Source organism: Microtus oregoni, unplaced genomic scaffold, assembly GCF_018167655.1.
Source record: "Microtus oregoni isolate MIOR12 unplaced genomic scaffold, Mior012 000042F_ref0000377, whole genome shotgun sequence".
NCBI classification, from domain to species: Eukaryota; Metazoa; Chordata; class Mammalia; order Rodentia; family Cricetidae; genus Microtus; species Microtus oregoni.
The window spans coordinates 15,510,497-15,536,320 of record NW_024543209.1 but is presented as its reverse complement, the minus strand read 5'-3'; the positions used below and the strand labels follow the sequence as shown (position 1 = coordinate 15,536,320).

Genomic DNA, 25,824 nt, shown 5'->3' with positions numbered 1-25,824 from the left:
GCAGTTTCTTTCCTAGGGCACAGAAGGTGCAAAGATCAATATTCTGTTGTTTCTCTAAAGAATTACCTGAAGAACCAAAAATTCAAATGTCTAAGTAGGCTTGAAACTTTTTCTTAATTATTTCACTGAAATGAGTCCTACCCCCTTCACCAATCTTGATATCAGAAAAATCTGTTTTTTTCCAACCTGGTGACATAAACCTACAAGCCATACACACACATACACACACACAACACACACACACAACACACACACCACACACACACACACACACACACTCAGAAGGTTGAAGCAGGAGGATCACTCAAGGCCTACGTGGCTTCAGAGTGAGTTCCAGGCCAAGGACACCTCTCAGTGGGAGCCCATTTGCTTAGCATAGATAGAACCCTACGTTAGTTCATTAGTATCACCAAAAAAGAAAAACTATCGTTTGTTTTTTCAGTTTAAAAAAACCATACATGAAAGAGGAAGGGACAGTACTGACAATATATAAAATTTAACAATCTTTCAGTTCTAAATCATGGAAAGTCCAAAGAAATGAACCTGTCTTCGACAAAGTGTGTCCGAAGCACTGTCTGCTACACTGCTTACTTCCACCGCTCTTCTGACCTGACCTGCTCCTAAGGCAGTGGCCCTTTTCCTGTCCAGTTCATTCCTGAAGGAGCAGCCCAGAAGCAGCTCAACTAGAAGAGCGGGATTCAGTTAATCAAGGACCACTCTTTCAGAGTTTCCTATCTGCAACCATAAGCACTTGAAGTGGCAGAGCCCGGAGAAGGTTTTAAAAGGCAGCTGTAGAGGTAACCGCTGCTGTGGATGACAGACAACTGAGAAGACAGTGCGCTCCATGACATTCCCGTCATATGTGAGTCTAAAGCCATCATGTTCCCAAAACACAAGTGCATTTTTAGCTATCATTATTTGACTTAGCCATCATTTATAGGGATTTTTTTCTTTCTACATAAGGAAGATTTTTACTCCTTAAATAAATGTCTGCTGTGGGAGAATGCTCTTGTAAACTATAAAGATCTGTCACTCATATTGGTTTAATAAAACACTGATTGGCCAGTAGCCAGGCAGGAAGTATAGGTAGGGCAACCAGACTAGGAGAATTCTGGGAAGAGAAAGGCAGAGTCACCAGCCAGATGCAAAGGAAGCAAGATGGCTTACTCAGAAAAGGTACCAAGCCACGTGGCTAAATAGACAAGAATTATGGGTTAATTTAAGTTGTAAGAGCTAGTTAATGATAAGCCTGATCTAATAGGCCAAATAGTTTATAATTAATATAAACCTCTGTGTGTTTCTTTGGGACTGAACATTTTTGACTGCAGGACTGGGCAGGACAGAAACTTCTGTCTACAAATGTCTCAGGTCATGACTAGTAGTATTATTCCTTTACTTTACCATAAGTAACACAGTCAAGTTAAAGAAAGGTCAGAACAAATAAACTCAACACACAGAAAGCAGAATAGTGGCGCCCATAAGATGGCTCAGAGGGTAAAAGTGCTTGTAGTCAAGACTGACTGCCAGAGTTTGATTCCTGGACCCCCGGCAGTGGAAGAAGGGAAATACGTGGAGTCATCCCCTTGATCACTCTGCCCCACACGTGTTCATTTCTCCTGTGAAGTTGTGCTTATGGAGTTACCTCCGCAGCAAGGCCAGGATGGTCATGGGAATTCCTATTCCTCCAACTAGCCTGATCCCTGGGAAGAGTGCAAGGTTCCAGGAACACAGAGCTCACTGATTGGCTCTTTTACAGGCTCCTCAGTCACAGCAGCAGGGACCTTGTATGGTGGAAGGAGAACAGACTCCCCACTAAATTATCCTCTGATTCCTACACATGAGCCATGGCACACGAGCCGCCCATATAAATAAATAAATAAATAAAAAACTACACCCTGAAAATAAAGTTAATTAGTTGTAGTTACAGGAACAAAGAATGATAAAGGACTGATGATAAATTCAGGGTTTCCTTCTGGATTAAAGAAAATACTCTAGAATCAATGGTGATGGCCACCCAACTTGGAGAACAGACTAACTAGTTCATAATTTTTCATTAGAGTAACAAACATCATTATCACTGCAAATACATAATCCCAAGGAAGTTGAACACCAGAAGAAATAGCAAGATGGTTGTATTTTTTTTAAAAAAAGTTTTAGAAGTATCCAATAGTACTACATACTTGAAGTCTCCTGATTTTAGACACAGGTGCTAAGGAGAACCTTGTCCTCAGTGGAGAGACACAGGAGGAGGAAGGGGAGACAACTCTCTTGAGGATGCCAAATGAGTTCATGTACAACTCAGCTAAAGGTAGATGGGGGTGCGGTGGGGTGTGGAATACAAGGGCCTCTCTGAAAAAATGCCCTTGGCCTAGACTTCCTTGTTCTCACTGGACAACTCATCAACAAAGCAAACCCACTCCAGCAAGAGTGCCAGGAGGACAGGACAGAAAAGCTAAACAACGCACAAATCCCAAGGAATGTTAAAAAGCCTATAGCTGTTTATTCAAATAACAACGCACTTGAACACCTCAACAAAAATGTTCAGAAATAACACCAAGGAAATATTATTGAGCTGTTCATAACCCGAGTGTTAGGAAAGAAAATACTCCCCTACTGTATACTACAATATAAAACAAGGTTTCATTTGCCTCAATTTGTCAGACATTGAAGATGAAATAAGACAATATTCCCTGCTGACAAAACAAGAGTAAACAGGCATGCCAAAATCAATGGGCATTTCCACAGAAGGTCAAGGAATCAACCATCAGCTTAAATTGGTTTATGTTATTAAAATGGTTAAACATGGCAGATGTCACCTAACTCCCAGATTCTTCTACATGACCACAGTTGGATTCATTCAATCCAAATTCTGAATGACAGCTTTCCCAATTTCTAAAAATACATCAACTTTGTCGCTATCTTTCAATTTTTGCTTTATTTGTCTAGCTCCCTCGCAAAAGAAATTTCTTCAAGGCCATATATCCTGACACAGTGAAAGGAAACAGCCAGCACTCAGCAGTGCCATTAACATTTCTGAGTCACAGGGGATTAACCAGGCAGATGCTGAGGAAAGTGCCTGTCTGAGAGGCCAGGGCAGCTCAGCCTGCACTGCAGCTGCAGTGCAGTCGAGCTTAGGAGAAACCCTGAGCGCAATTCCAGCATCCGAAATAAATTAAAGTAAACAGTATTGCTCTCTCTCATCCACCCTGTTAGCAGCCTCTCCTCGGAGCTGGAGACCACACACTCGGACCACACAGCGCCAGTCCCGCTCACTCGCACGCAAGTCTACAAGCTGTCACTCTGCAGATGGGGGGGTGGGGGGCAGACGGAGAGGGATGAGGGGAGGGGAGAGAGCAGGAAAGGAGATGGAAGAGGGCCCTGCACAGACAGCTGGAGAGTGATGTGGGCTTTGGGGGAGAAGGGGAGGGTGGAATCCATAACCCTCCTTGAGAAAACAATCTGGTCGTGGCCCTGTGCAGTCTTGACCTGGACTCCCCCATACCAATTTAGTAGCTGATGAAGGATTAACAAAGCATCCATTTAACATCAATTAACCTCCTATCCATCACAGGTCAAAAGAGAAAATCACTACTATAAAAGCATTTCATTAAAATAAAGTCAAAAGGCCATCTTATAGTTTATAATGTTTAATTGCATTTTTTTTTTTTTTTGGTTTTTTGAGACAGGGTTTCTCTGTGGCTTTGGAGCCTATCCTGGAACTAGCTGTTGTAGACCAGGCTGGCCTCGCATTTTCTTTATGGATTTATATTAGACAGGTTATACAGTCTATCTCTTCATTATTAATGGCATACATTAAAGGGTTTCTGCAACAGAGATAAGGAAAAAGGGTGTGTGCAGGTGTGTGCACGTGCATATGTGCTGTGTGTGATATGTGTGCAGGTGTGCTCCCCATGCGTGCAAGTGAGGAGGGCTCCCCTGCTGTAGCTCTCCACCTTCCTGGTGTTCAGTCTCTCTCGGGCACTTAAGGGAGCGCTCCCCATTCTGCTAGGATGCCTGCTGGCTCCAGGGATTTAGCTGCCTGTCTCCAGCCCTCAGTCTTAGAATAAGAGATGCCAGGCTGGTACAAGGGTGAGGGATCCAACTGAGAGACTCATATTAACATGGCAAGCACCTGACCCACCAAGCCAGCTTGAAATCAGAAACTTTTAATTTTATAATTTTCCCTTTTTGCATTAAGGCATAAACTTAATTTTCCAAAATAACTATTAGTAGAATTTTTTTAAAGTGAATTGCTATTGCCTGTTACAGAATTTCAGGTTAAAAGTACAGTATAAAATTAACTGGTAGAAATAATGTTAGGAAAAAGTCAGAAAACTAAATTACAACCAAAAAAAAAGAGTTCTAGAATCAAAAAATACTCAGGCCTCAATGCAAAAACTACAGTCAACAAAAACAAAAAATTAATTCCTGGGATGTCAGAAATTGTAATAATCAGTGACTAATCCTTTTCCTCAGGCCTCAATGCAAAACCATAGTTAACAAAAATAAAAGCCAACCCAAACCTGAAAGAGGTCACAGAGTTCAAACTATTCTGCAGTGGGGCCTGGTCAAAGACTCAAGGTCTCAAAGGGTCTGCAGAAAGGCAGCGAGGGGGCGAGAGCATCCTGCCTGGCCGTCCCTGCGCTTTCTACAGAACACGTTTCCTTCTCTACCTCACAAATGAAAAGTAATGGAAATATGTTACCTATGGTTTTTAATGAAAAAGATTACATTTTAGTTTCTATTTTAGACTGTTAGGGCGGGAAATACAGTATTAAAGTAATAATAAATAAATGGTATTTAATTTTTTTTATTTTATCTCATGTCTATTTGTTTAAAGATGGAGAAAAACTATTATCTCCTACTCCATTTGGACATATGGAACTGAGGGTGAGAATGCACCTGAGGTGGCCAGGAAGCAATAATGACCAGAACAAGAGCGATCACAGGTGAAATCTGACAAGGCCTTCAATGGTCCACATACCTCATTTATTACATAGACCTGGATTATCTAGCTATCCTCATAGAACAGCATGGCCTCTGGGACTGTGACTTGTAGGCTGGTCTTCTTTACATGGGAAGTAGAAAAAAGACAAGATCTCCTGAGTAAAATGGGAGCATGGGGACCATGGGAGAGGGTTGAAGGGGAGGGGAGAGGCAGGGAGAGGAGCAGAGAAAAATGAAAAATGTATAGCTCAATAAAATCAATAAAATAAAAAAAAATAGCATAGACTCACCGGGAAAAGCCACTCATGAAATCTTTCTCCTTCCTCAGAATTAGCCCCACAGCTAAGCATCTTCCCACACTGCACAACCAAAGTCTGAGGTCTAAAGGTGTCTCAACCCCTGGATGCCGACAAACTGTCAGCAATGAAGTCACACTGCTTAAGAAAAGGAAAAAGGAAGTGTGGCCTCACATAAAAGCAGCACTATTCACTCAAAATCCTTTGCAAATTGTATCCTATGCACACAACAGTCCCTTCTTCCCATCCATGTGGAACAACAAAAATTAATTCCTGCAAAGGCAGAAACAGCATTGTTCAGGGGGAAAAAAAAGTTCAAGTATCACCCCTAAGGACAAATTACCTACACAAGACAGAAGTCATCAGCAAATAAAGCCACCAATTATGCCACTGAGACAATCTAAAGAAAAAGATCACGTGGAACCTCCACAGGTTGGATCCCCATATCCCAGGGACAGGGAGGGGCTAAAGATAAACTAGGACCGAGAAAAGCATTGTTCAGTCAAAACACTCATAAAGGGTTACTGTGTCCCTGTGCACCACAGTGGACAGAAGGAACACTAGGAAATCAGAAGGCCAAGAAGGACCATGGTCTTCAGAAGGGTCATGGCAGTGGGTCAGCTGAACAGAAAAGGGGGTATCAGCAATTATTTTTAAAATATGGCTGCGAAGGGAAGAAGTACAAAAACAAACAAGATTCTGAGAACAAGGGAGAGATGATTTCTTCTGCAGGTGCCCTTCTTGTTGCAACTGCTAAGCATACACAAAGGTCAAGAGCTGTTGTGTTAGCAAGACCAGAATGACAGCAGAGGAGCTCCTGAGCCAGGCACAGAGATGTGTCTCTATCTATACCTGGAGAAGAGACTGTCTTAGTACAAGGACTACAGAAGTCTACTCAGACAGTCCTATTTTTCTGGAGCAGGTGGCAAGATCACTTATTAAGAGTTGATGTGGATGGACAAGCAGTTTGAAAAGCATGAAAAATGCTCAAACAGACTTTGAATAGATCAGAAAGTGGGTGATAATCTAGAAGATTCCTTAACAGCCTCATTAAAAAGTACTCCTCCCTGCCTCCAGCCCTGAACAGCTTCTACTTCCTCCCTCGGTACCTTCCCGCTATTTGTTGCTCTTTGAGCCCCTCCATCTTTTAAATAGCCATGCCTCTCCAAATAGTCATTTAAGTCTCATTTGAACCATCTGGCATGAGTTCTGATTCCTACAAAGCCCCTGACTTATATACACATACATCATGTCACTCACATGGAGCTCCCATTATGAGACCACAGCCAAGTAACTCAGGCTATTTGTCTTGCTTTCTCGCTCGGTAAAACTGTAATATAATGAATGCAATTATATTACTCCCAAAGTCACATTAAAACTGAAAGTGACCTTTATAAATTCATTGAACGGTAATACTGGGGAGGCAGAGGCGGGTGGATCTCTGAGTTTGAGGCCAGCCTACTCAGTCCAGGCCAACCAGGGCTAAGGAGCTACACAGTAAGACCTCAAAAAAGGAAGGGAGGGAGGAAGGGAAGAAGAGGGGCAAGCAAGAAGAGAGGCATGGGGGAGGTAGGAAAGGGGGAGGCAGGGAGGGAGGGGGAGGGGGAAGAAGGGGAGGGAGGTATTGAGTGGGGAGGCAGGGAGGGAGGCCCATGACCACTCAGAGGCAGTCCAAGTTACACCCACACTCAGGCCTTCCTTGACTCTTTGTACTCCTCAGACCTTCCCCTCTCACTCTGTCCCACAAGACCCTTTCTTCTCTGAACACCCAACCCATGACAACGGTGTGGTTCAAGCTATTTTTTTTTTTTGAGAGGACAAAAATGGCCCTTCTTAATCCAGGCTGATGTCATTTTTGAATGCCTGGGTCATATGCTGGAATTGGGAGAGACAGGGATGACCAGAATTACTGCCTGTGTCAGTCGGGCTTCCTTAATCCCAGCCCCTGGTCTAGGAGCGGCAATGTGGGAACATGACTCATGGGAGCGGGGATTTTTAGATTCAAAGACTGAGACACTCCAGTAGGTGATGTCTCTTGCTGTTCTTGTTTGCCTACTTTGCTTATGTTTGCTTTGAGACAGGGTAACATTTGCAGCCCAGGCTGATGATCTCTTCCTCAGCATCCTTCTGCATTAGCCTCCCCAGTACTGACTATACAGGGATACACCGTCACACATGGCTGAGATAATCAAGTTTTTTAAAGTCTCTGAATACACAAAAAAGGGAAACCAAGGCCCAAAGCTGCTGAGTCAGGCAGCTGAGGTGATGCAGCTTGCTGATGGTAGTGTGTGGAGCCATAAATGGTTACCTTTACTCCTATACTGAAACAACTTGGACTCTAATTTCCAAACTGAGACCAAAAAGGCCAACGTGTATATTCACAACTTCAAAATTTCAAAATGTCTCTACAATTATATCAAGTTTGTAGGCTCATACCAATAGGCAATCATTCCTCTAATCAAAATAAATATACTGTAAAGTGTTTGATTATAGTGAACAGCCTTGACCATCCCGGCTTTGCAGGCAATCCAGGGGGTCCATACACACACTTCCCAGAGTTTAAAATCATTCAACACTTCCAGATACTGCTTAGTAATCAAATCAATGTTATTTCCCACTCCAATCAATCTCAAAATCGCCTACTATCAACGTAAGCCTAAAACCCCTCCACTGGATAAACATTTACAAACACACTGTGCACACTATGCAAGAGGCACCACTAGGAACCTGGGCCCAACAGAGGTGAGTAAAGAAAAGCCAGGCATGGTGGTGTGTCCTAGCACTGAGGAAACTGTGCTAGAAGGACCATTTGTGCCAAGGAGTTCAAGACCAGCCTGAGCACACAGCGAGACCATCTCAAAAGAAACAATACCAGAAAATCTGTGCTAGAGTAAGTGAGAGACAAGTCTATCGCCAGCATTTCCTGCTGCTGCTACACACTTAGGGAGTGTATCCAATACAAAGTCTTTACCAGAATGTAGGTCCTTAAACTGTGGGTCGCAATCCTGTAAGTCACATAGGGCCATATAACTGAATGTGGAGGTAGCCAAAAAAAAAAAAAAAGAAAGAAAGAAAGAAAATAAGGAAGGAAGGAAGGAAGGGAGGGAGGGAAAAGAGAAAAAAGAAAAAAAGGCAAAATGAAAGTCTTCTGAGGACACAGGATCAAAAATAAATTCAAAAATCAAACCCAAGGTGTTGCTACTAGCAGAATCCAACTTCACCAGCCTTTATTCTGACCTTCTCTCTGTGCCTGTGTATAATAACCACCCAGGAGTGTTCAACTGAAACACTTTAATTCAGAGCGAATTTACTGTATGTGAAGAATTGCTGTGATTTCACTGTGTGTTATTATTTGAATACAAAAACCCTACGGGCTCAAATGTTTGAACACTTCCTCCCCACCTCCCAACACTGTTCTAGGTAGTTCCGAACACTTTAGGATGAAGAGCCCTGTTGGGAAAGAGAGTCACTGGGGTCAGGGGCTTGAGGTTTTCAAGTCCAGCTCACATCCTTGACTTCTGTCTGCTTCCTTTTTCACCCAGAGGTGAGGAATCCAGGGCATAGTCCTGCCACCACGGAGCTGCCTACGGCCATGCTTTCCACTCTGGCATGGGCCGGATAATTCCAATCTGGAAGCCAGAGAGAGAAAGCCCTTCCTCCCTTAAGTATCTTCTGGCAGGTCCTTAGTTACAGCAATGAAAACACTAACATGCTATATATACAGAGTGCTCTTCTCCTAAAGAAAAAAAACGCTTTGATTACAGAAAACAAAGACTAGATACTTCCTACTGGCATTCCTCAACATGTAATCATCAGAAGACTGGGTCTCTGACTCGAGTTCAGTGAGAAATTTCATCTGAAGAACTGCTGTTTGAGCTGCGGATTTGAATGTTCTAAAAGATCACCAGTGACTTCTGCTTGGGAGTCAGGACAAACTTCTAACAATTTCCAAAATGTTCCTAACTACCGCCATTTTGTCTACATACATATTTATACAGAGCAATGTTTTTGATATTGACCATTATAAAATTAAGATACCAATCAACTCTGAAAAACGCTGAAGATGCTCAATGTCCTGTAGCATCAAATATGTAACCAAGACTTAATCTTTTATTTGTTTGTTTTTGGTTGAGAGAGGGTTTCTCTGTGTAACAGCCCTAGCTGTCCTGGATCTCACTTTGTAGACCCAGCTGGCTTCAAACTGAGAGAGAGCCACCTGCCTCTGCATCCCCAGAGCTAGGATTAAAGGCACGCACCACCACACTGGCTAAAACAATTCTTTATGTAAAAAGAAATGAATACATCCTGCACTAATACTTTCATCTTTAATAAATGGTAAAATTACATGTATTCAAAAAATTGTTTTAAGATGAAATGATTTGTGACGTATGGTTAGTGAATGCTTACACTGTCTACATATTTTATATACTTACATAGGCAAGATCATGGAAGTTCTTTCAGAAGTTTTAAGTGGCAAAAGTTGAAGCCCCACATTATAACACTGCATTTACAAAATGTTTGGAACTTAATCTACGAGGTTTATTTATCACCCTTTGAAAGGTAATTCAAAATGTCTGGTACAGAAAATTAAATACTTGACAATAAAAAAGGGGCTCTTTCTAACGACTCCAAGAGTTGTTCTCAACAGATGGGGGAACGTTCCGTTTCCCTACTTAAAAATACTGTCTACTGAGTCAAACAAAAGGGAACATGTAAGCAGCGAGCATGCTTTCCCGTCTTTACCTAGCCCTTGCAAATCCCTAATTTTTCACACTTAGGTCATCCTTGTTTTGACTTTCAATTTCTTGCCGCTGACTGAATCTGATACCAAGGAGGGGTCACACGCGCTAAGCTTTATAAACAAAGTCTTACTATGCATTTGTAGAGGGATCCCGGGTGGCCTTAGCTTTTCAGTATAGAGCACCAAATGGCCTAAGAGGTGTGGCTGACTTAGAAACACGCACTTGCTGCTTTCACTAAGTCGACTCACGGAGTCGTAAAGATACCACGGACGCTTCCCACCCGCGTCAGTGCAGTGCTTCAGCAGATTAAAAGCCCAGCAGATTAAAAGCCCAGCCGTCCACACTGGCCGCTCCTCCCAGGATCCAGCCCGGCGGCCTGCGCGGAGGCGGACGCGGCGAGCAGAAAGACTTCCTCTGCGGCTCCCACACGCAGCCCCGCGCCCCTCACTGTGCCTTTCCAGCTCGCCCAGATTCTACGATCCCGTGCCGCGCGGCTCCCCGCCGGACCCGGGGCATTCTCGGCCAGGACACCACACTCACCTCCAGCCTCCACAGCCTGCAGCCGGCAACAGATCCCCGCCGGCCCGCCCCAGCTCCGGGCCGCAGCAGCCAGCCGGAGGGCCGCACTTCCGCACGCTGCGAGCGCCGAGAGCGTCGATCCGCCGCCCAGCCGAGCGCCGAGCCCTGGATGGACGGCCTTTCCTACAAAAGGGGAGGGAAGAGGGAGGGGCAAGAAGGTAAAGAAGGAAAAAGGAGAGGAAGGTAGAGAGGAGGGAAGGAGAAGAGGAATTAGTGGGGAAAGGAGCAAAGGAAAGGGAATCAAGAAGGAGGAGAGAGAAAATGGAAGCTTGGGATGAGAGGAAAGGGGAGCAGGGTTAAGAGGGTGCGGCGGGTTAGGCTCACTGTAGATGGTGGTGGAGGGTCCTCAGCGTATCTGAAGTCAGCACCAGACCAGGAGTCAGACGAGACCAGCCTGGTCTACAGAGCTAGTTCCAGGACAGGCTCCAAAACCACAGAGAAACCCTGTCTCAAAAAACCAAAAAAAAAAAAAAAAAAAAAAAAGACTCCGTCGAGCTAGGAGTGCCTGCCATATTAAGGGACCCCAGAGGTCAGAGCTTTGGGGTTCCAAGGGCCTGAGAGACAAATTGACTTGCAAACTCTCAAGACCCCAAAAATGTAGAACTGACTCCAATCTACAGCCCGGAAGTCCTAAACTTTGGATTTGCCCGCCTGTGGGCTGGGCTGTGTAGCTCTGGAGATGGTCAGCTAAACGCAAGCATTCCCCTGGGGCTTCCTTCTTCTGTGGCAGTCCAGGCAACGCAGGATAGTGGTCTGTACATGAGGATGGGATGGGGGAAGACAGAGAACAGGGGTCTGCTTGGGGTTGTGTTGCTGTGGCTGGGGAGAGAATTAGCTGCAGGGTGTTGGTTAAGAGCATCGTTTTATAAGACCAACAACAGCCTAAGCCATTACTTCTCAAATACCCTCCTGTGTTGAATTATGCACTTATTCAGTATATTCGTGTAAGGGGTGTTGTAAGATAACTATGAATTAAGAGATGTAGTACAGAGGCTGAAGAGCTGGCTTAGAGGTTAAGAGCACTGCTTGTTCTTCCAGAGGACCCAAGTTCAATTCCCAGCACCACATGGCAGCTCACAAGTGTCTGTAACTCCATTCTAGGGGATTTGGCTCCCTCAGATGGACATACCTGCTGGCAAAACACCAATGCACATATGATCATAGTATTTTTTAAAAAAAAAAAAAGAATATAGTGCGGCTTCATTTTTCTCTCCTTTTTGTGAGAAGATATGTCTAAGTGTTTCCAGAACCATCCATCTTGAATAGCAAGGGTACACTCTTTAAACATGAAAGAGAGACTTGGCAGCAGAGGTCCTAAGGAAATACTGTAAGAAATGTCTGGCAGTCATGCATCTTTTCACAGTGAAACCAAACCCTTTGGATCTCAGTGACACGCCATTTCTCAGGTTAGGCTGTCCTGCCATCAAAGCCAGAATGCTCAGCCTTGAGAACTCACAGATTTTTCCTGGATCAAAAAATAATAATAAATATACCATACTACTGAAACAGAAACACTCAGAAGAGGAAAGGGACTCCTTTGTTATTATAAAGAACACTGGTACAATTTTCTTTCTTTCTTTTTTTTTTTTTTCTCCCTCAAGTTTCTGGTCCAAACTCTAAGCCAACTAGCAAACAGTAGTGCAGAGGTTGCCAGAAAATAAAATCGTTAAACCTAAAATTGCAATAGTAGCTGCTAGGGCAATTACAAATCATTGTACGGGTTTATGCTTTCAAAACTGTTTCAGATTTCATTAGAACTAAGAAGGACTTTGACGCAGTCCTCCGTAGCCTCTCCCAAACAATCTTTGGAAACACTGAAGGACTCTGCTCTGCTCCTTGGATAATTTATGTATCTGTTTTGCCTTACATCAACACCTTAAGTACTCAGTACTGCATGGCATGTCAGTTTGAAAGGGGCCATAGTTAGCATGCAACACTAGCCCTCAATGCAGCTTAGTAATGTGCCATCTCTTAACGCTCCTTTTTTGTAGAAACTAACGATTAGTCAGTCATTTAACTCACCGACTCCTGGCTGGAGTAGTCCGTTTGTCATTGTGTATACCATAGAGACCCCGCTGTGACAGTTATTCAGTCCTCCAGGCTGGCCATCCAAAGACCAGTAGCCACAGCCTGTCAACAGAGCACTGTCTCTTTGTTTACTTTTTTGTCCCAGCCCTGAACATCTCGAGGGAAGGGATTGTGTGTGCTTCACTCTAGATAAATACCTGTTGGATGAAAAGCTGAAGTTCAAGTGTTTGTTATGGTAACACCAGAGCCGTGGGGGAACCTGTTTCCAGTCGTCTGCTTCAAAATACACTAAATGGCCATGCAAAAAAAAGGGGGGGGGAATATTTGATAAATAAATCCTGACAGTATAGTGATGGCTGACATGCTTCAATAAATATCACCAGCTTTGAGATAATTCATGTTTAAAGCTACAGAGAGGACTTGAAATCTTGCAAGGTTGTCACAATACTGAGCTGTTAGAGCAATTCCTTAGCCATGGTTCTTAGTTTAGGAATCCCTTTGACTCAGATTCTTTTTACCTTCACTTTAACTATTGTGTGCACCTAGCAAATGCCTTGGTATGGACTTAGCTATCTTCATTTTTCACTGGCTTTAGATCTGCGTGTGGGAAGTCCTCCACACGGTCATATGTCTCTGATCAATTTTACAGTGAAATGGAGCCCTGTGGGCTTTTTATTTACTTGAAATTTGCATATTTCTTTTTGAAAATTGTAAATAAACTTGGCTCTAAAGAAGAGGCATGGTGTTACTCTTACCCCAACCATATGGCTATTACTGCCATCCAGTGCGATAGTGCAGATGTGCTGAACACCTGTGTTTACATCTGGGTGTCTCTGGTGGTAGGCTATGTCCGTAGGTGGTCCATAAGGGAGGGAAGAAATCGAGGAAAGGCTCTCTGTGCCAAAGATGTATTAGAGCCGCATAGCCTGGGGAAAAAGAACTGGGTCAGAATGTGGAAATGGCTCAGTTAGCATCCCAGGAGGGTAAGCTCCAATCCCTGCCCCCTCCCCAGCGCAGAAATAACCAAATACTGTGGTTATATGTGACCAGGAATTAAGATTTCTTCATGTCATAAATAGGGGAGTTCTAACCAGATATAACATTTTAATTACTTTTAGTTTTTTCTTTCTTTCTTTCTTTTTTCTTTTTTTCTATCAGTGTTTTGAAAGAGTCTCATTGCGTTGCCCAGACTGGCTTTGAAATTCCCCTGCCTTTGCTTCCCAAGTGCTGAGATTATATGGTTGTTCTAATTACACCCAGCTTTTAACTGAGTTTATATTGCTACCTAGGAGTAGGTGACTCTCTATCTGTCTGTTTCTCTCTCTCTCTCTCTCTCTCTCTCTCTCTCTCTCTCTGCATGTGTGTGAGTGTGTGTGTGTGTGTGTGTGAGTGTGCGTGTGTGTGTGTGTGAGAGAGAGAGAGAGAGTGTGTGTGATATTAGGTATTTTGGATTCTTTTCTACTTAGAGACAGGTACACCTGGTTCAGTTTGAACAAAACAAATTTGCACTTTGCGAGCCATGTAAGTGACTATAGACGGACATAGAAAATACTACCTATTCCCAGTTTCCCAATGGATGCTGTAGTATCCTATAAAGAAAAGGGTTCTGGGTAGAGGTGATGACTTTTTTCCCAGGTCTATTCTCCCACTGGGATCAGAAGGATCAGCTGCGGGATCATGCTGCCTACAAGACTTGAGTCTTGCTCCCCTCCTTTAGCAAGGCTTCACACTGTTCAGGGTACCAGCTTGCATACAGTTTGCCCGTTTGTCTTCAGATCCCATGTTTTAAAATTCTGATATGACAAAAATGTTATCCCTGCCCTTTCAGTCTGTGATGACAGGTTTCCCTATGTCCAGCAGTACATTGCTAAATTGGAAGGCTCAGATGTGTGTCTCTCACAGAGACTGACCTGGGGTTCTCAAGGCAGTGACGGGACACCAGCACTGTTACTGCGCATATGAGAAACCACGGGGAAAAGGTAGCTGTGTCGTGAGGACTCTGGATGTCTTCATCCACAAATACCTACTACCCTGTAGATCAGGGAGCAGCCCATTGTTCGCATGTTTTTCTATTTCTGGGGTCCTAAAACATAGGAGCACATACACAAATGAACGCCGGGGGTGTTTCCAGCACACATACGCTTTCCAATTTGCCAAGAGAATCTTTGTTTTCCTGACTGCACCCTTGTAACAAAGACACTTCAACTGTAGAGTTGAGAAGCACTCCGCTTCTCACTGATCGTGAAAACCACTCAAATCACGGGAAACAAAATTATCCATAGACCTGGAAGAATCTAGATCTGACTACAGCATTGTTGACCGAAAGGAAATTACATTGAAAATCCAAAACCCACATTCTGTTTCCTACATGTGACCCCGAGTCTTTGACCTCTGGAAAGTTCCAGTTTTCTCATTTTTAAAATTAGGTGGTTGGAGAGGAGAGTGCCCAAGTGGTTTAAAGCCCTGAAATCTCACAAGCAGGTTTCAGCAACAACCCTCTGAAGGAGTTCTGGCAGAGCTTCAAGACCCTTTCATCTGGCACCTCTGTCTGGCCATCTGGGTGGAATGGGGCATATGGGTGGTGTTAGTGCAGTTTTTCCAAATAATTCTGCCTGCCATGGGGGTGAGTGGATCACACTAATTACTCTTCTCTTCAATTGAAAGGTGGGGTCCCCAGAGGCTTTGTTCTGTGACTCGGTTACCTATAATATAGTCCATTTTAGCAGAAGTTCAAGGTGGCACTCTCCACCTCTGTGATTCTATAATCCTTTGCTCCCTGGCCCTCAATCACATCCACACCTCCCTGATAGCCTCCCACCCTGTAATAATTGCTCTGCTAAGGTACAATCATCTAAAGGCATTTTGCGGGCTAACTGTGAAGTAAAGTAATAAAAAGAAAACAATATAACGATAAATAAGTGAGCTGTGTTTTCAATTTTTTATTTTTTATTGAATTTCTGCTTTTTCCATTAAGCAATTCTTCCCATGCTTGACCACATTCTTCAGACCCTAGATATATGGGTTATGTGTTTATGTTTTCTTTCTACTTAGTGTGATACGTGCCCATCCCAGTCACAGGTTAGAAATTTAGATGATTGCATGGACATGAATGGCATGCTTCCTTCATATAAACAACAGTTTTCCCAGCCCTATGGATATGTGAGGATTCTTACAAAGTTTCATTTAAGAACAAAGATAAGTAAAAGTATACATCTGCAAGTGATATACCCTTGACAGTTGATAAGCTTTTGGAAACTTCATTTTAGGAAAAAAAAAATAAATGTCCGAGATTGTTACTTACTCCATCATGGCATTTTGTGTTTTAGATCTGTTTAAATGGAATTGTTACTGCTGCTAAGTGACTCCTATTTGAGAGCTTGCCTTTGTTAAAAACACATTCAGAAGGACGTTTTCATCTTTTATTTTTTAAGAAAATCAGATTTGAGTGGAAATTTCTAGACCTTGGTTACAGTGCTGGCTTGCTTTAATGTGCCAATCCTCTTCCACTGCCTAATGGAAAAACGACAAGCCACGGCGTGACGAGTCACTGCGTTGATCAATATCCAGGAAAAAATATTAAACACCGTGCAGCTTCTTAAGCACTTGCTTTACACAAACAGGCTGATAACTACTGACTCTGCATTTGGCATAGATCTTTCCAGTAAATATCATCTCAAGCCAGAAACTCTGTAAGTCAAGTAAAATATGAGTCAAAGGCAAAAAAAAAAAAAAAAAAAAAAAAAAAAAAAAAAGGCACTAAGTGCAGTGTTCTTTCTGCCCTTCCTCCAAACAGGTCTGGGCAAGTTTGAAGAGAAATAAAATACCAAGTAATTCTCAAAGTATTTGGGTTGCCTTTTCAGCCTGCCATGAGTCATGATCCCACATCACAGAAATCGGGGGATCGGGGGACCTTTTTTGGTTTGGTTTGGGTTTTTTTTTTTTTTTTTTTTTTTTTTTTTGGTTTTTCGAGACAGGGTTTCTTTGTGGTTTCGAAGCCTGTTCTGGAACTAGCTCTTGTAGACCAGGCTGGTCTCGAACTCAGAGATCCGCCTGCCTCTGCCTCCCAAGTGCTGGGATTAAAGGCGTGTGCCACCACCACCGGGCTCGGGGGACCTTTAACATATTTAGCTTATTGGTATATTTTTCAGAATTTCCACACTGTTTTCCTTAATGAATTATGACACAATAGTCTTTTCCTTTAAAGTGTCTAAGAAACCTGCTTCTAGCTGATTCTAGAGGTCATTCCAGGAAGCATTTTATTTCCCCCTCCACAAAAAGGGGTTTTTTTTATCTACAAAAAAAAATATAAACTTTCCAGCTGATAATTCAGAGATATCTGTGTATGTGTACAATGCAGCAATTCAAATCAAACTCTTTTCAGTTCCAAGAATATTGACTTGGACCTCTTATATGTATGACGTTGTTCATTTTCTGTATTATTCTCTCTACATTAAGCCAACCTGACATCAAAACAATAACAACTGTAATAGTTTCCCAGAACACAATCCTAGATAGCAAGAGGAAGAGGAAATAAATACAAAATCTGTTTGGTCTATTTATTTATTTATGAACAGATTTTGTTGCTTGACCAAGGTTTACCATTGAGGCCTGCTGATTCAAAGCAGTTTGCCTTATGAAAAACCTAGAGGAATATCATTAACAGCGAAGGTAACAGACCCTGAAACACCGAAAATTGTGCTTGCTTTTTCAGATGTGTTAGTCAACAAATTTTGTATGGGACCAAATAAAGGTTCACACTGTTGGCCAAGTTCCTGTGAAAATGTGACGTGAGAAGGATTTGAGGGTGGGAACTGTCTGATACACAAGGCTACTGTCATGGCTAATCTCTTTACAGTTGGTATCTTACTACTTTAAAAAGTTGAGTGTCCCAAAGTCATCAGCCTTCAAGATTTTTAAAGTGAATTTATTCACACTGGAAAATATAATAACTCACATGATCTCCATATTCATTATGGATGCTTGTTGAAATCCAAAATGATAGGCATTTGAGGGGTGGATATAGATGTTGTTCAGTATTGGAAGAATTTCCTTAGCGTGGCCCATGCCTGTGATTCTATTCACAGCACTACCAAACAACAACAACAACAATTAACACAAAGTAACTTCCTTTTTGAAAAAGGAAAGTGAGATAGGCACATATAGCATCATATGAAAATCTCTTTGCTGTTAAATTTACGCTTAATTTCTATTTTGTAAAATGGCAACAAGTTTTTCAAATATATTTTAAAACTGAATATAGATCTAAGACTTTAAGAACTGTATGTAGGTTTATACTTGCAATGGCAGCACTGGAGATACTGAGGTACGAAGGCAGGAGGCATAAATTCAAGATCAGCATGGGATAAGAGTCCAGTTTGAGCTTCAGAGTGAGACCCTGTGTCAAAAAATAAAACAAAAAGACTAATTATTGCATACTAAAATCAATCAAAAATGTTGTGTATTTCATGACATTAAAGGACCTAAATAATTTAGGATACTCAATGTTTTTTTTAGAGAATTCAAGTTCTTTCACAGAATCAAGACCTTCTACTTTTATCCTGTATTTTCTTGACATATAAACTAATAGAGACATCAAATTAATTTTTATAAGCCCAAGAGTCTTTAACATTTCTTAAATAGAAATTAAAATGTTTCTAAATGTGGAAGCATTTTAGGAAGCAAAAACCACACCATTTAATGAGCTATTCTTCAACAAAATCTTTACAATTCGCTTGCTTAGTTATAAAAAGCTAAATATAAAGCCCTTGATGAACTTTGATCAATGAATTTATGCTGCTGCATTGTCTCTTAGAGTATCTTTAATATTACTGCAATTGATAGCAATACTTCTGATAGTTGTGATTGGTAAAGGCCTTCTATTCCCAAGAAACAGAGCTAGACACCTGCTCAATGTCCGCCAGAGTGTGGAGTCCCAGGTGTTAAGATCTCTATCTAGTTTCATAGGGCACCTTTCTGTCATCTGTTTCCAGCCATGGTAAACATACTGCACACCCTAGTGGCCATTCCAGGAGTGCTCATCTTCTAGGGTTATCCTTGGCCACCAGAATATTCTACGAAAAACAAAGCAAACATTTCAACCTTATGTGAAGGTGGGAAACACTCCTATTCTTTCTAAGGAATTCATCTCTAGTTCATAGAGACTGAGAATTATCCTTGCACCTTTTAGCTCCAAACATCGTCTTTTCTATATTAAGGAGAGAAAGGCTACTACAGACTCAAAACTAGCTGGTGCTGTACAAGTTTAAATTATCGATTAAGAAGAGAAAGGGAGAGAGGGATAGAGGGAGGGAAGGAAAGTAAGCATAGAAGAAAGCTTTAAGTTTCTCCTTCTCCTCTCTTCTCTCCTCTCCCCTTACCTCCTCTCCTTTCTTCCTCTTCCCAGTCCACCTTCCTTCCTTTTCTTATTTTAAGCAGAACCAATTTTCCTAAGATCAGAAATTATTTCTTTTTTAAACAGTAACAGGTGTCTGTGACTGCTAACAACACACATACACACAAACATGCATACGGAGCACACCCGCTATGCATGTGTTAAGGACACATACGCATGTCCGCATGCAAGTGTACCTTCATATATGCACTTGTTATCAATCCACATGTACAGAAGATTATGCATAGCCACATGCATGCACAATGCATATATGCAGTCACGTGCACACACACACAGGATGAAAACTAAAACAGAATTCAGAAGTAGAAGCTCCTACAAAGAGCTCAATGGATAAACCTGGAGGTAGATCCCACTGGAAATGAGTTCAGGTGGTGGGCATCAGGAACCGTGGGGTCTCACCGCCTTTGCCATGTTTAGATTCTATTTTACTTAGCCACATTTTAGCCTGCCTTTCATCCTCCTGTCTCATCGATCATAATTTCCAGTATTTATTCCCTACGTGGCTTGGGTCTTGGGCACAATACCACGTAAAAAGAATTCTGACTTCAGGTTTCCAGTTTTTTTTTTCTTAATTCTCTAACATACTTGTTTTTGTGGTTCATCACAAGAAGCTTGTTCAATGGTTCTTTGCTTTCACCAGCTCTTCAGATCACTCAAGGGCTATGTCACTAGAGAATTGTGTTTGGGAAGGTTTGAACTTCCTGGCCACAGGCATCTTCAATCTGAAAGTGAGTTGACAGCTCCCTCTGGCCAGTCTGTAGGCCTACAGGTCTGTTGAGCTCCTCGCTATATTGCCTCTTGCTGCTTCTCTTATGAGAAAAGGTTCTGAAGAAACCCTGGTTTATTTTGCCTTGTGCTTTGGATAAACTAATCCAAATCAGGTGAGTTATAAGTCGTTTACAGTTGGATGTCAGATGTAGAACACTGACTCAAAGAGCCAGGAACTGTATAAGCCAACACTGCATGGCTGCTCCGGTTCTTTGTCTAAGTCCTTGAGTTTCAAGAGAGAGCAAAGGGGAGAGAGTGGCTCACACTCGGGCTGCTCTGTTGTTTTGTTTCATGGCTCCTTTAGCAGCTCCTCCTGTGGCAGGCACACTACAGATGATGACTTGTCCCTTCTCCTGTAAGTCCTTTCTACATTGGTAGGAGACACAGTTTTGAATTAATGTATAAATTATATGCTACAAATTAATGTCTTTTGGGCAACACCTAGCTCCATCTGTGAGTTGAGTATGCAAATTGTAAAACACACATCTCTGTTAAAATGAAATGACTGCTCTGGGCCCCACCCTGGAAAGGGTAAGTCATGAAAGGCGATTCTGCTTTTATTTATTTTATGAAATACGTTTCTTGGAAAAACATTTTAGATTTGTTATTTGGCACCAAGGCAACTACCTCAGATAATCTAAAATCTATTGCTAATCCCAGGAAAGTGAATATGATAACAGAAAGTATGAAAAAGAAGTTAGCTTTATTTTTTGGCATTTTATAAAAATAATGAACACAGCTTTCTTCTATCTGTTCAGACTTATCTACAAGAGCTCAGGCTTCTAATTAGACTATAACTTGGTGCTATTTACTTTTATAAAATACAATATGATGTAACAATACAGATGGATAGAGCTTAGCATGCTACTGCAAAGGGAAAAAACAAACAAATGACAAAACAGGAAGAAGAAAAAAAGAAGGAAGAAAGAAAGAAAGAGAAGAAAGAAAGAGGAAAAGAGAAAGAATGAGAGAAAGGAAGAAAGAATATTAAAACACTATTGCTGCAATATTGTGACTTACTTTTTAAATGTTTTCTTTTTAAAAGATCACATGGGAAGTCTGATAAGTTGAACATGCTCATGTTTTACCCAGTTAATGTTTTTCCCTAACTATTTGCTGAAAGTAGAAGAATTCAGTAATTTTATTCTTCACTAGATGAACTATTCTGCATAGCCATTCAAGGTTAAATAGACACATTCCCTGTGCTTGATGCTGATTTTACTTCAAAAGTGTTTACCATAAAGAAATATAGACTCATTTCTCTTTGTATTTTTCTTATTGAATTTAATACGTCTTTTAAGCAGGTTAGCCTCTAAGAATTATGAATCTCAATGAGATATATTGGAAAAGCTTTTTATAGTCTATGAAAAGCCATATAAACAAAAAGTATTGCTATATTATATGTAGGGCATTTCTTAGGTATTGAGTTTCAAATGTATAGCCAGTATCATGTGAAAACTGATTATTATGGAGCCTGCGTATGTATAGTCAAAGTAAGGCCTTTTTGCGAGGCAATATTTGCATAACCAAAGTTTTCCCCGCTGGTGAACTCCTTTAACTGTGAGTAAAGACACAGGAGGTAGGGGGACAGGTTGGAGCCACAGCCCAAAAGAAGGGAGAAGAAAAAGGAAAGAATCAAGTTGACATCGAAAACAAATCCTATTTGTGCAGAATAGTGAGGCATTAGTAAGCTTTTTTACTCATGAGCTCTGATATCTTTATGTTTATCTACAGGTATGCTTTTTGACAGCTTAAAGCTATTTCTATAAAGACTCATTTCATACCACTACTTTTTATTAAAATGCGCAGATGAAGTTTTTTTTAAACCTCTCAGAATAAGCCAAAATTTTAAAAAAGAGCCAACATTTATTAAGACTTTACTTTTCGCTCTTAAGTAGACCTTTGCGCTTGCGCCGCAGAAAGATCTTCTCGTCTCTGAGGCAAATCCACTCGCACTGTAGACAGGTCAATCTCCTGCTAGCAGAAGTTGGTCTGAGTCAAGGGAAGGGACCTCCAAGATGACGAAGGGGGTCTAGAACCAGTCCACTCTGAAGACAAAACCGGTGGAAATAGACTTGCCCTTCAGTGGCCACTCCTTCGGAGAGTTGAATTAAAACAACCATCTCCAGGAGCCAAACGGATTAAGCATCTACAGATCATTCGACCACTCTAAAATTTATCCGTTAATAGATGTACGCAAAGTGTTTAAAGTTTGCTCTCTTTTCATAGTTGTAGCTTAGAAATCAAGGTTGCACATACACAGGATGAAATCGAAAGTCAGTTCTGAAGTGTCAGTTCCCTAAGCTTCGCGTGTAAATGTAATTTTGTCAACATTGTGTTTTTATACAATTCCACCGAGACTTTTTACTGTCAGGCAATACAGGATTCACAAAATGGTAGATTATTAGAACATCGTGGCCTGGCAGGCTAGAGAAAATTAAAATTTCACGCTTAGCTTTCGTATTCTTTAGAAAAAAAAATGCTTGTACAATATATGCAGTTCCAACCTCAGCGCGACAGGATGCAGTAATAAGCCCTATTTTTTAATATTAAAAGAACAGAAATCAGAGTCAACACGTTTTATGAAGAGCTGTTACGTGGTAGCAGCTCCTCCTTGCCTGGCGCTTGTCAGGGTGATGAGCTTGTCGCAGCGTCCCAGGCTGAGAGGGGTCTGTAAGGAGCGGGAGCTCCGCAGTCTCACGGAACAGCAGGCGTCTCTACCAACAGACAGCAGAAGCAGGACTAACGCAGCCAGAGCCAGTCTCCTGAGCCTGCTGCTGACGGGGGACTGGCTTTTCTTCTTGCTGTAGTTTGAAATTGAATCGCCGCACTGCTGAGAAAATGCCATGAAAATATAACCCGCCGCATTCCAGGAAAATAAATAAGCAAGGCCACCCAAATTTTCAATTAGAGCCGCAGCCGCATGCAGGAAATGGCATGCGATCTATCCAAGGCGCCCTAGGCCATGGAGGGGCAATGGGGACAGGAGGGGAGGCTGTGACAGCGCCTTTCACCCTGGCCGGCAGGCACTGCCAGGCTTCCAGGGAAGCTGCACCTGAACTTCCTATTTCCTAGCTCGATACCAGCGTGGCGTGTGGGCCGCCCGGAACATCAGTGCTCCAGGCGGTTGATGAAAATCGTAAAAGAGCTTTTGATTCCAAGTGCCAGACTTTAAAATCTGGTTATTACCAGCGGCTGGCTTCTGCTTGTCCGATGCCACAGGCAGCCCAGGAGGCCACTGCCTGTAGGCTGCGGGGCACAGGACTGGTCTTGGTGCTTGAGGGTCTGTCAGATCTCTGCAGTGAGCAAGGGATGGAAGGCTCTCTGCCATCCCTGCGAAAGAGAGAAGTCCCTTGGCAACTCCCCTCCTTGATGGAGGGCGTTTGTCCGAAATCCCTGGTTTGAAGGCTTGTATTCTTCCCAGGCCCTCCAGGGTTCTGTTTCTCTGTCTGGGACCTGCTTTCTGTTTCACTTTTCAGCTCGTCACCACAGTTTGGAATTTTCCAGCTCATCATGTTGGAGTTGGGCAGAAGAGGAGGGTCACGGATGGCTTTTTCAGTGGAATGGTGCCGCTTCCTCCACAAGGCGGTTATTATTCTGGATGAATTCTGCCAGTGATGTGGGCTTAATTATTTTTAAATCTAGAACTAGAGTAACACGTTTTTTGTTTTGTTTTTGATCCCCATTTGCAGTGAACTGATAAACAGAAAGCAAATTGACACAGGCTGGTTAAAAAAAAAAATCAAGAAAAGAACTAATGGAGCCCCTCCTGTGGTTAAGGAAATCTGCTAGCAATCTCGTACCCTTATTGCGTGGGGGCAGAAAAGAAGCTCACGGGAGACAAATGAGCCCCACTTCAGAGGAATGTCAAGTACAAAATTCACATTGTGCTTTGTAACTATGTGACTCTCAATGCTGTGAGTTCGTGGTAATGGCAGGAGAGTTTTTGAAAAGAAATGTGTCCCCTCACAAAGACAGTGTAAACAAAAGCTCTCGCTGTGCGTTTCTTCTTAGCTGGCGTCTCCTGGTTCAGTATTTTCTTCACAAATCCAGTATTCTGTTAGGTCAGAAGGGCTATCGCTTCCGTTTCACAGCAAAATCCGGAATTTCATTTTTGTACACTGTGGCAGCACTTCCCGTAATTGAATTCTAGTGGTTCTTGAGTGTGTTTTTAACTTTACAAAATAAGGATGGGGGGGGGGGGTTTCTTCCCCATTTACATAGTTTCAAAACACGCAAGCTTTTTAGATGTAGCAGGTTGTAGAGTCTGGAGTTACAGGAAGCTCAAATTTAGTATCCTGCTGTAAGCCAGGAGCTTGAACACAAAGCTGTTCAATTTAGCCTGACAAGGCTTCTAGGCCTTGGTCCTCTAGCCTCCCCCACAAGACTCTCTTCATGTGCCTGTTGTCTCCTTTCCCCTCTCTGTTACATTACATCATTGAACCCCTTTCCAGGAAGGTATCTAATAGATAAGCACCAAGTATACATTTTATTGGTAGGATTTAACTTAGTTATCCAGCAAGTGTGTCTAAGCACCTTGCTTGATGAGGTCTCAGAAATTATAGATGCCATACTATTTCATACGGATAAACCCCCCCCCCCAAAAAAAAACAACCATAATGCAAAGGTTTGGTCTCCATGTCAGAGCTGGAAGAGACCTTGACACCCTGCAAACCAAATCTTTGATTGTAGATGACAAAGTTAAGGCCAAGAATCAGCCAATTGACATGACCTGCTGGTTTATCTAGCACCCTTCTGGATTATGTCACTATCCAAATCATCCTTGTATACCACAGTAGGTAAAATTGTTCAAATACAGCCTCTGCAAGAGTCTTCTCCCTCTGAGAGAATCACACCTTCCTTCTACTCCAGACAGCGTATCAGCGGCTTGTTTCAACAAGAATAGGAACAGATTGTCTATACCATCTGCCATTGTTCTCCCTCCTTCAGGGCATCCCAACGTCCCAGATAAAGGTCGCTTTTCCTGCCTAGGGTCCGTGATAAAGAACACATGAGATGCCAGGTGGTGGTGGCACAGGCACTCTGGGAGGCAGAGTCAGGCAGGTCTCTGTGAGTTTGAGGCCATCATGGTCCAGAACAAAGTGGGTTCCAGGACAGCCAGGGTGGTTACAACAGAGAAACCCTGTCTCAAAAAAAAAAAAAAAAAAAAAAAAAAAAAAAACCAAACCAAACCAAACACATGAGATGAAGTCACAGTGGTGGACGTAACCAGGCTGAGAGAAGTCGCTGTTATAACCACCCTGAGAGAATGGTTGTTGCAACAGGACACAGCTCGACAGATGGGTCCATCATTGTGTTGCTGAAAGGGAGCAGTTACTTACTCTTCTGTAAGCTTTAACTGGGACCCTTTTTTAAAATAGTATATTTGTGCAGTGCTGAGGGCAAACTCAGGACCTTGCATACGTTAAGCAAGTGTTCTGCTACTGAGCTATAGTGATTGTGGATTTTTATACTGTGCTATCAAGGGGATTTTGTGGACTGGAGGCTTCCATTGCTTTGTTCTGGTGCCATAGGATGGTCTGATTTCTAAAGATGGGTCCAGGTGGGCAGAAGCCCAAGTGGAAGGCTGTAGATTCCACTGCCCAGCAAACACGCCTTGAAGTGCTTTTATTTGACAGAATTTTAGTAGCATTAGCCGCCTAAGAGGGAAAGATTCTCCAGAAAGGATTGAAACATGTGCTTTTTCTTGGGGGCATTCTTGGATCTTAGGAAATGGCCCTCTGCATTAAATTCCTAGTGATCAGAGGCGTCTTCTGGAAAGACTCTGAGGGGAGCCAAGGAAGTAACTCAACACTAGAAGCATTATTTGGCATGTGCAAGGCCCCAAGTTCAGCCCCCAGTGCTATTTTTAAAAAGGTCCTCAGAATAGCTTGTAGTTCATTTAGCTCTTATTGCTTCTTCCAGGAGCCTGTACCCTTTAATACAGAACAAAACCTAACCCAAAAGAACTGCATCGTTAAGCCCGCAATTATACTTATTAGATTAGGCCAAGGGTCTTCTTGTGTTTTCCAAGCAGGGGGAAGCAGTTCTG

At 42.4% G+C, this 25,824-nt stretch overlaps 1 protein-coding gene across 1 annotated transcript in view; it reads right to left on the bottom strand.

Moving 5' to 3' along the window:
* Exoc2 (exocyst complex component 2) overlaps window positions 1–10,649 on the bottom strand; it is a 167,787-nt gene extending 157,138 nt beyond the window's left edge. Inside the window, exon 1 of the mRNA XM_041632905.1 lies at window positions 10,526–10,649. The gene's annotated coding sequence lies outside the window, so the exon portion shown is untranslated. The remainder of the gene's footprint in view (window positions 1–10,525) is intronic.
* Between the last annotated feature and the right edge of the window lie 15,175 nt (window positions 10,650–25,824).